At 50.3% G+C, this 5658-nt stretch overlaps 1 pseudogene; it reads left to right on the top strand.

Moving 5' to 3' along the window:
• Nucleotides 1-681: 681 nt before the first annotated feature.
• Nucleotides 682-1860, top strand: LOC149365865 (iripin-2 pseudogene; annotated as a pseudogene).
• The last annotated feature ends 3798 nt before the right edge of the window (nucleotides 1861-5658 follow it).

Here is a 5658-nt window from a genome sequence, read left to right as displayed (position 1 = left end):
ATTTCTACCAAAATCATTAGATTTGGTGCAAGAGAATGTTCGCTAGTGTCACACGCACGTGCCGTGTTTGCTAATCATTTTGTACCTATTGTGCTCTCTTCTCTGTATTTTATCTTTTTGTAGGTGATGAGCGCAAAACATAGATTCGTTGACGCGGGTTTCAATAAAATCCGTTGTTACTTGCCGCTCTGTGGTGTGTTTGCTACGTCTTGTCCTTGTCTGCCACGCCGAAGCATTTCGTGAAGTATGGATCACCAACTGGCCTACAACACAACCCTTCTAAGGAGAGCATTCTTTCCCACATTGGAATTTCCAGGAAGCTGTTGCAGCCGAGTCTTTCCGCGGCTTTGTGCACGTCCCAGTCGGGAAGGGACGATCCATTGTCTGGATAGAAGTGCGCCGCGCCCTTCTTGCTGGTCGTCATGCTACGATGAATCATGTGCCTGGTGTGACGCTCGTGCTTCAAAGCTACGCCAATCAGAACAGCGTTTTTTTCACGAGAAACAAAAATCTTCAGCGACTCAGCATTATGTCTGGCCGTGGGGAGGGGTTGAAAAGCGAAATTCCTATTGGCGACAGCAGAGGAAGGGGGAAAAAGCAAAAAAAAAAAACACCAGTGACAATCGGTATAAAAAGAGGCGCCTTACATGCTACGCATACAGTCCTCGGAAAACATACGCAATGCTCGCCAAGTACGTTCTTCTCGCGCTGATCGCGTCGGTATCCTCAGAGAACGACGATGCACTGCTCGCCAAAGCTCACAACCACTTCGCCGTGAACCTGCTCAAGCGCTTGGCGACGGAGAATCCTTCTTCCAATGTTTTCTTCTCGCCAACTAGCATCGCCACCGCATTCGGCATGGCTTACGCCGGCGCCGAGGGAAGCTCGGAAGCCCAGCTGTCATCGGTGCTGGGTCACACCGAGGTCGGCCTCACGGAGAAGTCCAGGGTCCTGGAGGCGTACAAGCACCTGCTCGAGCTCACGTCCTCGCCGAACGTGACGCTGGAAGTGGCCGACATGGTCCTGGCGCAGGACAGCTTCCAAATCGCCGAAAGCTACAGGCAACAACTGCACGAGGTGTTTGACGCCGAGCTCAGGTCCGTGAACTTCGCCAGCCCTGGAGTCGCCGCTGAGGTCAACGCCTGGGTACGAGAGAAGACGCGAGGAAAGATCGACAGCATCCTGCCCGAGAATGAGCCGCTGGACATGGTTCTCTTCATCGTCAACGCCGTCTACTTCAAGGGTACCTGGGTGACCAAGTTCGATCCGTCGGAAACAGAGAACCAGCCCTTTTTGAACCTGGGTACTACCGAGGTCAGTAAGCCGGCAATGCAACTCACTAGCCGCTTCCCTTACACTCGTCTCGACGCGCTCGGCGCGGCCTCCGTTGAGATCCCGTACTCGGGAGATAGGTTCGGCATGGTGGTCCTGCTTCCGGACTCCCCGACGGAGCTCGCAGCGCTCAGGGCCGATTTGTCGCTAGCGGTTCTCGAAGACGTCGGCAGCAAGCTCAGCTCCGAGATCATCGAGCTCAGGCTGCCCAAGTTCGACATGAGCCTTCGCTACGACCTGGTGCCCACCATGCGAGCCCTCGGACTGAACGTCGTCTTCGGAGACGGGGCCAACTTCAGCGGAATCAGCGCGACCATGCCGACCTACATCTCGGACGCCGTCCACAAAGCGGCTGTGGAGGTCAGTGAAGAAGGAACCGTCGCGGCAGCAGCGACCGGGCTCTCGTTCGCCCATTCGATCCATCCTCCGCCACCCCTTCAGTTTACCGTCGACCATCCTTTCCTCTACTACATCAGGGACCGAAGCAACAACCGCATTCTTTTCATCGGTGAGGTCCACAGTCTTTGAGATGCGACACATTCTTCTCTGCACGAGAGCAACTTCAACTGCAAAAGCGTTATCACGGCAGACACTCGTCTAAATTGTACAAAACTACGACATTGTATATTTCTTGTTCAAATAAACTAGCCCTACCTTTGCTGCATTTCTCGACTGCATTCCTGGTCGGACTCTGCGAACCAGTCCTCGTTGCTGGTCGGGGCCCTCGCTGTGCAGAATGGCCTCTCACTGCTCCATTGAACATCCTGGCTTTGCCGGCCTTGTGGTATATACTGGCCTAGGATTTTGATTTCGGATGGCTTTGGGATTTCATGTTGTCTCGGGTTCTTAAGTGCGCGCACTCTGAGCACTTCCGATTGAGAGAGAAGCTATTTAAATAGACACATTTCATCAGCATCAGCCTGAATACGCCTGCGTCCAGTTTGCATATTGCTCCCTTATACTCAAAATATGGATCCAGATAAATCTCCGAGTACTGAAAGCTTTTTCCATGCCACAAAACACAAAAACTGGAAAGAATAGCCACAGTGAACGAAAACTAATAGGGAGACTAAGCTTTCGCTTTGGCGCCCGTCGAAGAATGGCCTCTCGCTTCATCAGCCTGCTATTTCCTTGGGGCGACGCTTCATGGGGGCGAGCGCTGTTCAATCGACACCAAGGAGGCAGCTAAAAAAAAGCCTGTCGACACACCTTGCCCAAAAATGTGAAGAGAAAGGCCGGACAGGAGGCGGGAGGGCTGTCGCAGCCTTGCAATCCTACCGACAACGAAACGTCGTGGAGCTGGGCTGCCCAGACAAAGCAACATTTGCATGCAATCTTCCTCTGCGTGCAATTCAATCTTCCACACGCACACGTGTACTGCAGGAAAGAAACGACAAAGTTAATTACCCCGTATTCGTTTTCAGCTCACATTGCAATGTTTTGGAACACTTTGTTATATTTCGTAAAAAGTGTGCTGTGTGCTTTTTTACGAAAGTGAGTGTACAGAAGGGGTCTATCTTGCAAATGACTAGCAGTAAACAGGTTGATTACATTTTACCTGCATCAAGAAGGCCAAAATTTGTTCAGCCGAGGGTAAGCGGGTTTTCGAAATTCTAAACACTGAAATTTATATTACGTACGGTGGGCTACATGACTGTCAAGCAGTATAGTAAAGAAGTCAACTATGCAATAACAGTTAACCAGATGGACTGCACCACTGAGAATGGTATGCAGAAACCATGTCCAACATTCCTGGATAAAAATTTTGAACATCACAATTGTAAGGTAATGTTGGGGAAATACTAAAGGTAATGTTCCATTCTTCCGTAGCCTTATCCTTGTTTAACATTTTTGTTGCCAAAGCTACACTACGCGAGTCGCCGAGCCATTTAGCGGAGCTGAGGAAAGGCCATACTGCGCATGCGCGAGGAGCAGTGACGTCACACGGCGCACTGTAGCGCGCCGCCGCCATCCATGAGCGGCTGACTCAGAGGTTCCGCCGCCGCGCTCGAAATTTGAGTATGCGCTAGCCGCTGCAACGCGCTCACCATCGGCTCTCTCTCCTCGCTGCTTTCGCAGTTCTCCAGGTTTAACCAGAGCTGAACCACAGCCAATTTTTTTCCATCGCTCGCATCAACCAGTTCACACCGCCATAGAAAACTAACGGGGGAGCGCTTTTGACGATAGCAAAAACTTCAATAGCAAGAAAAAAATAAACTGCACGTCTGCCGACGGGGCATCTGCGGATATATCTATTGTTACAGCGAAATCTTACAATATAAAAAAAATGCGTTCATATGCTCTTTCCAGTTCAAAAAGGCCTTTGTTCAGAAATGTTTGGTATGTACAGCGCGAAAAGCCCGGAGTAGATGAATGCGACCGCCGAAACGCTTGCTTTCAAAGTCATCTTCAAGCAGCGCGATACACAGGATGAGGGAAAGAAACCAGAGACGACACGAGCGCAATCTAACAACTGAATTTTATTCCTGGAAGGGTTAGATATATAAGCAGCAAACACAACGATAAAACACAAAGACACATCGCGATAGCCTGCACAAAACCCGTACGCGCATATAGCGGAACGCAAAAACGCCTCATCCCAACAAAGCCATTCAGCATCTCAGCACATGACAAGCACCCGCTGTCACCTTGTCGCCACACATTCCCCGAGAGCGCGAATCTCTTTTCCCACGAGATTAATGGAAGGCGAGGCGTCCGTCCGTCGGTCCGTCCGTCCAGCGGTTGTCCGCAACCTCGGCCGCCGGCTTTGGCCGCGTAGCTCGGAGCTTGTAGACAATCATCCGTTAGCGTCAGCCGCTCGTTTTGGCGAGCGAGGCACGCCTAAATCTCCCAGCACGTGGGGGCCCTCGTGTGGTGAGTATAATGCCTTGTTTGGTTCGGTTTATGGGGTTTAACGTCCCAAAGCGACTAAGGCTATGAGAGACGCCGTAGTGAAGGGCTCCGGAAATTTCGACCACCTGAGGTTCTTTAACGTGCACTGACATCGCACAGTACACGGGTCTCTAGAATTTCTCCTCCAAAGAAATTCCAGCCGCCGCGGCCGGGATCGAACCCGCGTCTTTCGGTCAGCAGCCGAGCACCATAACCGCTGAGCCACCGCGGCGGCTATAATGCCTTGTAAAACAAATAAACATAAGCTTTAATAAGAGCACTACCAAGACACACCACCAGCCAAACCAGGCGCATCCAGGGCTGTTGCTTTCGCAACTTACCGGGCTTAATCAAGCTAAGCCACTGCCAATTTTTTTCTTTATATAAACAGGAACAATTACTCCTCTTTGTTCACTTCTGTTCTTTTTTTTTGTTTTCTTTTACTCACTCCTCTTGCAGTGCCTGTGAAGCCCTGGGGGTTAATAAACTTATAAATAAATATATATAGCACAACGCCGTCGAACTGGGTCAAGTCATCACTTGATTCCAGCAACAGACGAGGAAGTCCAAGTGTCAGGGGCAAGACACCGCAGCCCTTCTACCGAAGCTGTTCTGCGGACTTTAGTTCTACAACTGTCTGTTGCACCCATCTATCGCACAGAGCGAAAGCAAGAATCCGTTTCTCGATAGAAAAGAATTGTGAGAGGTGACCACTTTGCCGTTCCCAGAAATACCCGGCAGATAGTCAAGCCGACGTTGGACAAGCCTGGCGGCAAAGGAAAGCTGACTAATCACGCTACGCAGAGTAACACTGTCCATCTGCCTCAAGGCCAGTCCTTTGTGCCTTCGGTGACGTCACCAAAAAATCCAAGGCCCCGAGAGCTGACAGCAGAGCATTCCTCAAGAAATGCTTCGGCGCGGCAGACAAGGACAAGACGTAGAAGACACAGCACAGAGCGCCAACTAACAACTGATTTTATTCAAACGCGTGTCAGCTCGGCTTAGCGCTCATCATCGACAAAGAGATAAAATTCAGTGAAGAGAGCACTAGGTACAAAATGATTAGTAAACACGGCACGTGTGACACAAGCGAACATCGTCTTGCACCAAATCTAATCATTTTGATAGAAATTATAATTTGTCTGGACAGAAGTGTGCCGTGCCCTTATTGCTGGTCGTCATGCTACGATGAATCATGTGCCTGGTGTAACCGTAGTGCTTCAAAGCTACGTCAATCAGATCAGCGTTTTTTTCACGAGAAGCAAAAATCTTCAGTGACTCAGCATTATGTCTGGCCGTGGGGAGGGGGTAAAATCGAAATTCCTATTGGCGACCGCAGAGGAAGGGGAAAAAAAAAAAAAAAAAACACCACTGCCAATCGGTATAAAAAGAGGCGCCTTACATGCGACCTACAGTCCTCGGAAAACATCCGCG

This window comes from Amblyomma mixtum, chromosome 1 (genome assembly GCF_055824585.1).
Source record: "Amblyomma mixtum isolate Tamu chromosome 1, ASM5582458v1, whole genome shotgun sequence".
NCBI classification, from domain to species: Eukaryota; Metazoa; Arthropoda; class Arachnida; order Ixodida; family Ixodidae; genus Amblyomma; species Amblyomma mixtum.
Note: the sequence above shows the minus strand (reverse complement) of the source record. Positions and strands in the feature narration are given on the sequence as shown.